Source organism: Gossypium arboreum, chromosome 8, assembly GCF_025698485.1.
Source record: "Gossypium arboreum isolate Shixiya-1 chromosome 8, ASM2569848v2, whole genome shotgun sequence".
NCBI classification, from domain to species: Eukaryota; Viridiplantae; Streptophyta; class Magnoliopsida; order Malvales; family Malvaceae; genus Gossypium; species Gossypium arboreum.
This window is the reverse complement of record NC_069077.1, coordinates 119,745,267-119,755,070: the sequence shown is the minus strand read 5'-3', so window position 1 is coordinate 119,755,070 and position 9,804 is coordinate 119,745,267. Positions and strand designations below refer to the sequence as shown.

Sequence of the window (9,804 nt, the reverse complement as noted above, 5' to 3'; positions counted from 1 at the left end):
ATCAAGGATCACTATATCTGACTTTTGTGAATAAGAGTTTCAACACTCAGTTGAATTTTCTCTTTACCTTCAGCTACATAGGCTTATCTTCAATCTCGACAGCTTTGGGTTCCTATGCCTTCCCACTTTGTAAAGTGACAGTTTTGCAATGCTCTTTGCCCGTGCTTCTTAGATTTTCTGTATCACTTGGCCAAATACCTTGAGGTCTGCTTTTGAGCTCATTGGCTAGCTGTCCCACTTGGTTTCCTAAATTCTTCAATGTTGCTGCTTGGCTTTGGATTAGTTCATCATTCTTTGCTATGTACGCCTTCAGCAAATTCTCATGATTACTTGAAGATTCAGTTGGTGTGAATTGTTGCACTTGTTGAGAATATTCTGGCCGATAATTTGGTCAATGTGACATAGAAGAGTCACTATGGTTCACCCATTGATTACTTCATAGAGAAATTGGATGATTTTTCCATTAAGAGTTTTAAGAATTTGACTGTGGACTATTCAAATTTTGATTTCCCATGTAATATTTTGACTCTTGATTGAATGGGCAATTTTCAAAGAAATGGCCATCTCCATAGTATTCACAAGAAATATACTCAAACTGGTTCAGTTGCTGACCTGTTAGATTACAATTGAAACCATTAACAGTTGTGTTCTTAAGCATAGAAGACATAAATGATACCTGGGCTGCCAAAGAATTAAGCGCATCAACTTCATGTATTCCTGCTACTCATATTCTTGAGTCTGCTTGGTTGTTTGGCCACGGATAGTTATTGCTGGCAATTCTTTCAATAATCTCGTAAGCATCATTATAAGGCTTAGAAAGAAGGGCTCCATTTGTCGAAGCATCAACCATCATTCTAGTATGAATATTGAGACAAGTATATAAAGTCTCCATTTGAATGCAACAAGGAATGCCGTGATGATGGCACTTTTGTAATAACTCTTTGAATTGCTCACATGCCTTATATAAAGATTCTTTATCATGTTGCTGAAATAAAGTGATTTCATTTCAGATTTTGGTGGTTAAAGATGGAGGGAAATATTTCATTAAGAAACGTTCAACCAACTCTTGCCATGTAGTTATGGAATCGGATCGTAGGGAGTTCAACCACGCTCCTGCTTTATCTCTTAAGAAGTATGGAAATAATCTCAGTCTCAAGGCATTCTCGTCACCCCGACCAGTTTAAATGAGTCACTCACTTCTATGAATAGTTGAAGATGAAGACCTGGATCCAGTAGGAATCCCACTAAATTGACCCATATTTTGCAACATTTGAAACATGACTGGATTCAACTCGAATTGTTATGCCTCAATTTCAGGTCTTCTAATACTCGAATTAAGCTTGTTGAATAGCAGAATGGCATATTGCTGAATGGCACAGTTTCTATCATTGGCATCAATGATCAGATTGTGAGTATTAGAAGCGAACGTTCCTCTTGGGTTTTGGTTTGGATTTTCAAAATTCATCTCTTCGATCCTTCTTTAGTTCGCTTGTCTTCTCCTTTGTTAGAAAATCCTTTCAATTTTAGAGTTTACGAAGAGTAAGTCAATAATTTGATCAATATTCATAAACAGCTGAAACAAACATAAAAAAAAATGGAATTAAAATTTAACAGAAAAAAAGACCAAAATGCAAACTTAACAATTTCACAAATAATGTCTTTTAAAACTGTAACAGCTCGTTTTTAGTGAAATCAGAATAGTGGCTTCAGGACCACAAATCTGAGTTAGAAAAAAAATTATTTTAATATTATTGCATGGTCTGCATCATGATAGGAAAGACATGAAAATTTTGCTAAGAAAATTTTACCCATTTTGTGTTTAATTAGAAAGAAAGGACCAAATTGCATAAAGTTCAAAATTTAAATTTTAGTAGCTAGAAGGATTAAATAGCTATGAAATTCAAAATTTGAGGTCCTTACATGGTAATTAGACCATTAAGAAAAGATAGTAGGTATTTTTGATGATTCATCCATGGAAAATTAGAAAAAGAAAAGAACTAAATTGAAATTGAAAAATAAAAGATGATAAATTAAATAAATAAATAATATCATCATTTTATATCATCTTCTTCCCCAAATTCTATGGAAACCCTAGGAAAGAGAAAGAAAATCAAACAAGCTTAATTGGGTAAGTAATCTTGTCCAATTTTTAATAATTTTTATATTTTTGATATCGGAATAACGTAATCTAGCAATTTTGGGCATCAATTTGTAAAGATATCAAAGTGTTAAAATTTTATGATGGAAGCGTATGCTGAAATTTTGAAATTTATGGTAGAAAATGAAATATTATTGATAGATAAACAACTTTTGTAAAGGAAATTTCCATGAAATTGCGATTTAGGGACTAAATTGTAAAGATGTAAAATTCACAAAAATTTTTTGATTTTTGTGAAATACATGGGGTATAAATGTTATATGTACAAATTGATTAGGCTTGGAATAAGGATTAAATTGCATGAATTTTATTTTCCGAGCCTAGGGACGAAATTAGAATTTATCAAAAGTATAGGGGCAAAAAGTAATTTTGCCTAATATGTGAATTGAATAAAATTGAATGTGAATTTTATCAAATTAATGTTAAATTCATTTATATAGATCCATATTACTCAAATACGAAGTTAAATCGAGGAAAAGAAAAAGTATCGGATTAGTTGATCCTTGTTTATGAACGTTTATCGAGGTAAGTTCGTGTAACTAAATTGTGTATTTATATGTTTTAAATTGAATGATATGTATGTGAATTGTATTATTGTTATGAATATGATATTAGTCTTATATCCGACAAAGCCTGATGTGTGGTAAATGCCATTTGAATAATGAAATTCGTTGGATACAGGATTTCCCAAATTGGTTGTAGTCCTGCATATGTCACAGACACACCACAAATCTTACGAGCATCCTGTTATAAGCCCTCTCGAGCTTTCTATTACATGGTTTCTGTGAGCATCCTGATCAGTAGTGATCTTGCATATGTTACGGACTACCGCAGCTCTTTGCAAGCGTCCTGTTATATGGTTGGTTGTGATCCTGCATATATTGCAGACACAAACACAACTTTTTATGAGCATCTTGATATAGGCTCTTTGTGAGTTTCCTTATATGGCTCACTTGAACATCCTATTATATGGCTATCCGGAGCTCCTTGATAATAGCTCTTTGGAGTTACCTGTTAAGCTCAATGAGCTTCCTATTTTAAACTCTTATGAGTTTCCTGATTTAGCCCAGATAAGCTTCATGTTACATGGCTCACATGAGCATCCTTTTATATGGCTCGAGAGAGTGTTTCCTAATTATGTGCCCTAAGGAGTACCCCTGAACATGAGTGGACAGATTATAGTTTTGTACACTTTAAGTGTACTACATGTGTATCCATCGATATTTCAATTAAATTCAACGGACAAAGTTCTATTATGGCTAATCTGAACTTGAGATGATTTATCATAGAAATGTATATGTTATATAGAAATATGATAAGAAAAGGATATATGTATGAAAGTTATTACATGATGAGTTCATCTTTATTACTTGAAAAGTATTTAGAAATTCATGACTAACTTGCTTGATTGAGTGTATGTGGTTAGACAATTGGTCAATTTGTTGGGATGCATGTTATTTACATGATTACTTAAATTGAATATAATTGGTAAGTTAAATTCTTGTTATACGAACTTACTAAGCATTTGAAATGCTTACACTATTTTCTTTTCTTTGTTTTATAGTGCTCGGAAGCTCGTAAAGGTTGGAATTAGTCATAGTATCATCACACTATCCTTCAGCTCATTTTGGTATAAAAAGTAAACTTTATTGTGAGTAAAATGGCATGTATAGGTAAATTAGCCAATGTTGGTACACTAATGTTTTGGTTGTAACTAGCCATTGGAATGGCTAGTGCTTGGTATATTTTGATGTAATTATATAAGGTATTAACATGTTTGATATGTGTATTATAATGGATTAATGATGGGAGTTATACAAGTATGTTTAAGAATGCATGATTTGGTAATATATATATATATATGTTAATATAGCCAAATAAGTAAATTGGATAAATGCATTTAAGAAGCGATATATTGTGCATAAGATTGAATTTGGGGTAGGTTATAATGTCTTAAATTGGTTGGTGAAAATATGCAAAGATTGTTGTAGGTTGGAGGAAAAATTAGGTAAGAAAAGTGGCCTTGAAATTGGCCTATTTTCGTTCACACGAGTAGGAACATGGGCGTCTGTCTCAACCGTGTGTGACACACGGCCATGCGCACGGGCGTGTGGTTTGGCCATGTGTCCCCTACATCCTAAAAATTTAGAAACAGAATGCTTTAAATTGTTTACACAAGTAGAGACATAGGCGTGTGTCTCAGCTGTGTTTGACACAGCCTAGCACACAGGTGTATGTCTTGGCCATGTGAATCCTGCACCTAATTTTTGAAAATTAAATTATCCACACGACCTGGCACAAGGGCATGTGGCTGGCCGTGTGACTCAAGACAAAGAGTTATACGGGTATGGACACGGGCTGGGACACAGTCATGTGCCTCACATCGAATGTCCACATATCCTGAGACACGGGCGTGTCACTTGGCCATGTGAGCCACACAGCTTACCCACATTGGCCTATGTCCCCTGCATTTAGGAAAATTTTTGAAATTTTGTGAAAAATTTTCTCAGTTTTCGATTTAGTCATGACTTGTTTCTAATCTATAAATAGAACCTCGAGGGTCCATTTAAGGGACAATATGATTGAATTATGATTTGTTTCGGATATAAATAGTAAAAGACATGAATTAATTGTAATTGATCTGTAAACTCCGGTAATGCTTTTTAAACCTGTTTTGGCTAAGGATACATGTTAAGGGTGTTACAGAAACAGTCCTTGGCAACGACGCCAAAAACTTGGAACGACGAAAATGTGAAAGTGTACACAATCGCAACAAATAATAAAGTGACAAGTGAATGTAGAGTTATCGTACCCACAGGGATTGTGAAAAGAATTATTTATGAATAAATTAAAAACACTTTGGTGAAGAAAAATATTTTTATTTGAGGAGGTGATTAAAAACTAAGATTTTAACTAAATAAAATAAATAAAAATAAAATAAAAGTTCCAATGTAGGATTTCAAAAGATGATTTTAATCAAGATGACATAATTGTGCTAGATTAATTACATTTCTTAACTTAGAATTATTAAACTCATGTTTATGTTGTTACAAATAAATTCATGGCAATTCGGTAATTTGCTAACTTATGAACATACTTACCTACAAAAATCCATTTATCTCCTGACTATATCTCTATGTCAATTCAACCGATTAAACAAATTTTAATAAGATAATGTGTTAATGCACATACATACTTATGAAATTCAAATAATCTCTTGTACTTATCTCTATGCCAATTCAAATAATTAATTCAATCTCATAATCACATAAAAGGTTACGTGAGGTAACAATGCATTTCTACCTTGAAACAATTTAATCACAATAATCTTGTAAGTTATGCAAGGCTAATGTATCGTTAGATACGATTGCTAATTTAATCCTCAGTTACCTTAGATGATTAAACATGCACTAATTAAATTTTGTGTCAATTAATTACAATTTCAATCCATTTAAATAATTAATTCATTAGTTACCTTATAATTGTAATGCAAGAATAATTTAGTCATGGTTTTACTCAATCAAACATTTTATCGAGACCTATAACAACACAAACACAATTTCAATAACTCAAGTAGGCGAAATGCAATCAACCTAACATGTATTAAATTTAAGCGATATTAATTAAATTAAAAATATCAACATCACAAATATTCATAACATGTTCATCATAACAACAACAAAATTAAAAGGATAGGTGATCGCGATTTTCGTGACAGGTAAGTTTTATAAATTTAAAATTAACCGTTCTTAAAACTAACTATTATCACGATGTAGGCAAGTGTACCTATAGAACAGTAGTATAGTTTTAGCAAGACCGGATTGTCGAACCCAAAGGAACTAAAAGTACTAGTAGTATAGAATAAGAAGGTTTTGTTTTAACTAACTAATTATCTAAACTAAGAATTCACAGAAAACAGAATTGGGAAATTACTTTTGGAAAAACAATTGAATTAAGACAATACCTAAGGAAGAATCCACCTAGACTTCACTTATTATTCTGACTCCGAATCGGACGATTTATTCATTTAACTTGTTCTGTAGAGATCCCTAAGTTATGTTATTATCCCTATTCAAGATTAATAACGTCTAATCCCTAGATTGAATAATTGAGACTTTTCTCTAATTAACACCCTAGGGTTACATTAACTCGATCTATGGATCCCTTTATTAGGTTTCACCCTAATCCGACAAAATCATGTCACCCTATGTCTAGGCGCGCAATCAACTCCGCTTAATTATGACAAATGTACTCTTAGACAAGGTCTATTCCTCCTCTGAATAAGAACTTATCTTGAATCAATATCCCGGGATATCAAAACAAGAATTAAGAACACAAAATTAAGAACAAGTTAAATACTTATCATACAATTTAGAAAATAATAACAAGATTCATCTTAGGTTTCATTCCCCTTAGGTATTTAGGGGATTTAGTTCATAACTAAAAAGGGAAACATCTTAGAAGAATAATGAATACAAAACATAAAGAAACCCAAAACTCCTGAAGGGAAATTGAGGGGAGATCTTCAGTCTTATGGTGAATCCAGCTTCTGAGATGGATCAATCGGCTTCCCTTGAGCAGTTCCCTGCCTCATTTTCTCTGCGTCCCGTTTCCTCTTCCTTTAGGGTGTATTTATAGGCTTTAGAATGCCTAAAAACCCTCGAAATTAGGCTTTCCCAAATTGGACTCAACTTGGGCTCAGTAGGGACACACCCGTGTGCGACTACTTCAGGCCGTGCTAGAACCTATTAGAATGGCACGGGCTTGTGTTCTACCCGTGTGAGTTGTGCTTTGATTCTGCCAAATTGACACGGTCGTGTGGTCTACCCATGTGAGGAAGTCCAAGCCATGTTGATTTTGTACGTTGGCCCATTTTCTCCGTTTTTGGTCCGTTTCTCATTCCTTTTGCTCTCCTATGCTCACCTAAGTATAAAACATGAAATTAAAGCATTAGGTGCATCGAATTCACCAATTCTAAGGAAAAATCATTCATGAAATGTGTTAAGCATGGGGTAAAAATATGTATAAATTACGGTTTATCAAATACCCCCACACTTAAGCATTTACTTGTCCTCAAGCAAAATCCTCAGCTCATAATCAAAATAAATCCTTCTCAACTTATAATCTTTATCGAAAATATCTCAAAATAATCCACAGGTAATCATACATTGAGAATTCAACTAAAAGAACATTACAGCTTCAAACATCCAAGTTGAGTATTTAATCACGCAAAACTTAGGCATCTCCCCTTATCTAAGTGGTTACCTCGATTCGAAATCTCACGAAGTTTAACATCCTCACTAAAGATTCACTCAGATCACTCAAAGTGTTTAAGGACAATGAAAGTAGCACTCATCAGTCAATATGAAAAGTTCACTACAGCAAAACAGGTTTTTAGCGGCGTTTGAATGAAAAACGCCACTAAAGAACGAGTAGCGGCGCTTTTAAAAAACGCAGCTAAAGATTGAGTATTAGCGGTGCTTTTTTAAAAACGCCGCTATATGTACACAAAAGCGCCGCAAAAAAATTAACACAACGTCGTCGTTTTGAGTTGAGCCTTTGGTGGCTTTAGCGGCGCTTTCTAAAAACGTCGCTAAAGATTGAGTATTAGCGGCGCTTTTTTAAAAACGCCGCTATATGTACACCTTTAGCGGCGCTTTTTAGAAAACGCCGCTAATGCTTGATCTTTAGTGGCATTTTAAAAAAATGCCGCAAAATAATTTTGTAAAACGCCATCCTTTTGTATTGAAATTTTAGTGGCTTTAGCGGCGCTTTTTTAAGAAACGCCGCTAAAAGTACACCTTTAGCGGCGCTTTTTAAAAAACGCTGCTAATGCTCGATCTTTAGCGGGGTTTTTTTTAAAATGCCACAAAACGAAAAAAATTAAAATACTATTATTTAAAATAATTTTAAAGAGTTTTGGTATATGACTAATTGTTTTTAATTTATATGTTAAATATTTTCTTATATAATTGTAAATAAGATAGTATTAATTTTAAAATATTGAATTAATTATCATTATATTTTAGGAGATAGTATTAATTTTAAAATATTGAATTAATTATCATTATATTTTAGGGTTTACGATATATGGTTAAGGGTTTAATGTTTATGAGTTACTATTGTAAGGTTTATGTATTATGGATTTAGGGATTATGGTTTATGGTTTATGGGTTAAAAGTTAGGGTTTAAGTTTTAGAGGGTTGGGGTTTAAGGTTTAGGAGTTAAGGGTTTATGTTTTATTGTTTAAGGTTTAGGGGTTAGGGCTAGGAATTTAGGGTTTAGATTAATTAGTGTTTTTTAATTTATATATTAAATAATTTCTTATATAATTGTAAAAAGCTAATATTAATTTTAATATATTAAAATTATGATTATAATTTAAATTATTTAAGAGATAATAGATAAACTTTATATATATTAAATGGTTTAGGATTTAAAATTTACTTAAGATTTGTTAAATGATGAAATTTTTACAATCAATTAATACTTTTATATTTAAAATATTTAATCTAAACCATTTGATATATTTAAATATTAGATTTAAAAAACATTGATAAATAAATAAAAAAAGTAATGATCATTGATATGGATAGGTAACTATCTATTTTGGATAGGACCAGATTATAACAAATAAAAATGAAATACAAAACAAAAATCATTCCACATCGAATTCTAGCAAAATAGTTATATTTTAGTTAGGAAGAAATATCTTTAATGAAATGGAGATTAGATCGAAAAGAATAATATAAAATCATGATTAACGTCTCAATCTTTAATAAAATTTGATATGTGAGAAATTAATTGCTTACATTGGATAATTTTAACTTAATAATTAATTACAACCATTTATTATTTGTTTTCTTATTAAAATACACGATATTTATTTTCGAGTACTTAATTTTTATTTATAAAACTAATTTATAAAAATAGTAATAATAAATATTTTATAAAATTATTTAACTAATAATTTTAACATATAAAATAAAAACTTTTTTGAAGTAAAATAAAATTTAAAAAAAACTTTTAACAGAGCAAAACAAAGGTCGTTTTATTTAAAATGAAATAATTTTTCAAGGCGTTTTATGAAAACGCTACAAAATGTTAACAATAACTGCGTTTTATAAAAACGCCACAAATAAATCATCTCAGAAGGGCACGGTTATATTCCCAAATTTTCCCCCTTTGAAACCCCTAATTTTTCCCCCTAAAATCATATTCTCAAAACACCCCATCTCACCCTCCGTTCTTTGTTTTCAATCAAGAAACTCTCCAACAGCAGCCTTGATTTGGTTTCAGTTAGACTCGAGATAGAAGAGATGGCGTGAACCAAAGGCGTTGAAGGTGGGGTTGTGTCGATAAAGTCTTATCTGCATATAAAGCGGTTCAATGGTTCCACCATTTTTGATGATTTTATGCGGTTGTTGAATTTTGTTTATTTTAATCACGTATGTAGAGAAAACAATGAAAAGAAGCATCACGCCTCAAGTCGTGAATAGGAAGTTGATGACTATGAATAAACTGTTGATGGAGGAGAATGATAGGTTACAAAAGCAAGTTTCACGACTTATTTATGAAAACAACTATTTCCGCCAACAGACTCAAAATGTAAGAACTTCATCTTCCTTTCACGTTTCATATTTTTA

The 9,804-nt window shown here is 32.0% G+C and overlaps 1 non-coding gene across 1 annotated transcript; it reads left to right on the top strand.

The window, feature by feature from the left end:
• Positions 1-908: 908 nt before the first annotated feature.
• Positions 909-1,015, top strand: LOC128279603 (small nucleolar RNA R71). The gene has a single exon (XR_008269804.1). It is a non-coding gene; the product is annotated as a small nucleolar RNA R71 (small nucleolar RNA).
• Positions 1,016-9,804: the final 8,789 nt, after the last annotated feature.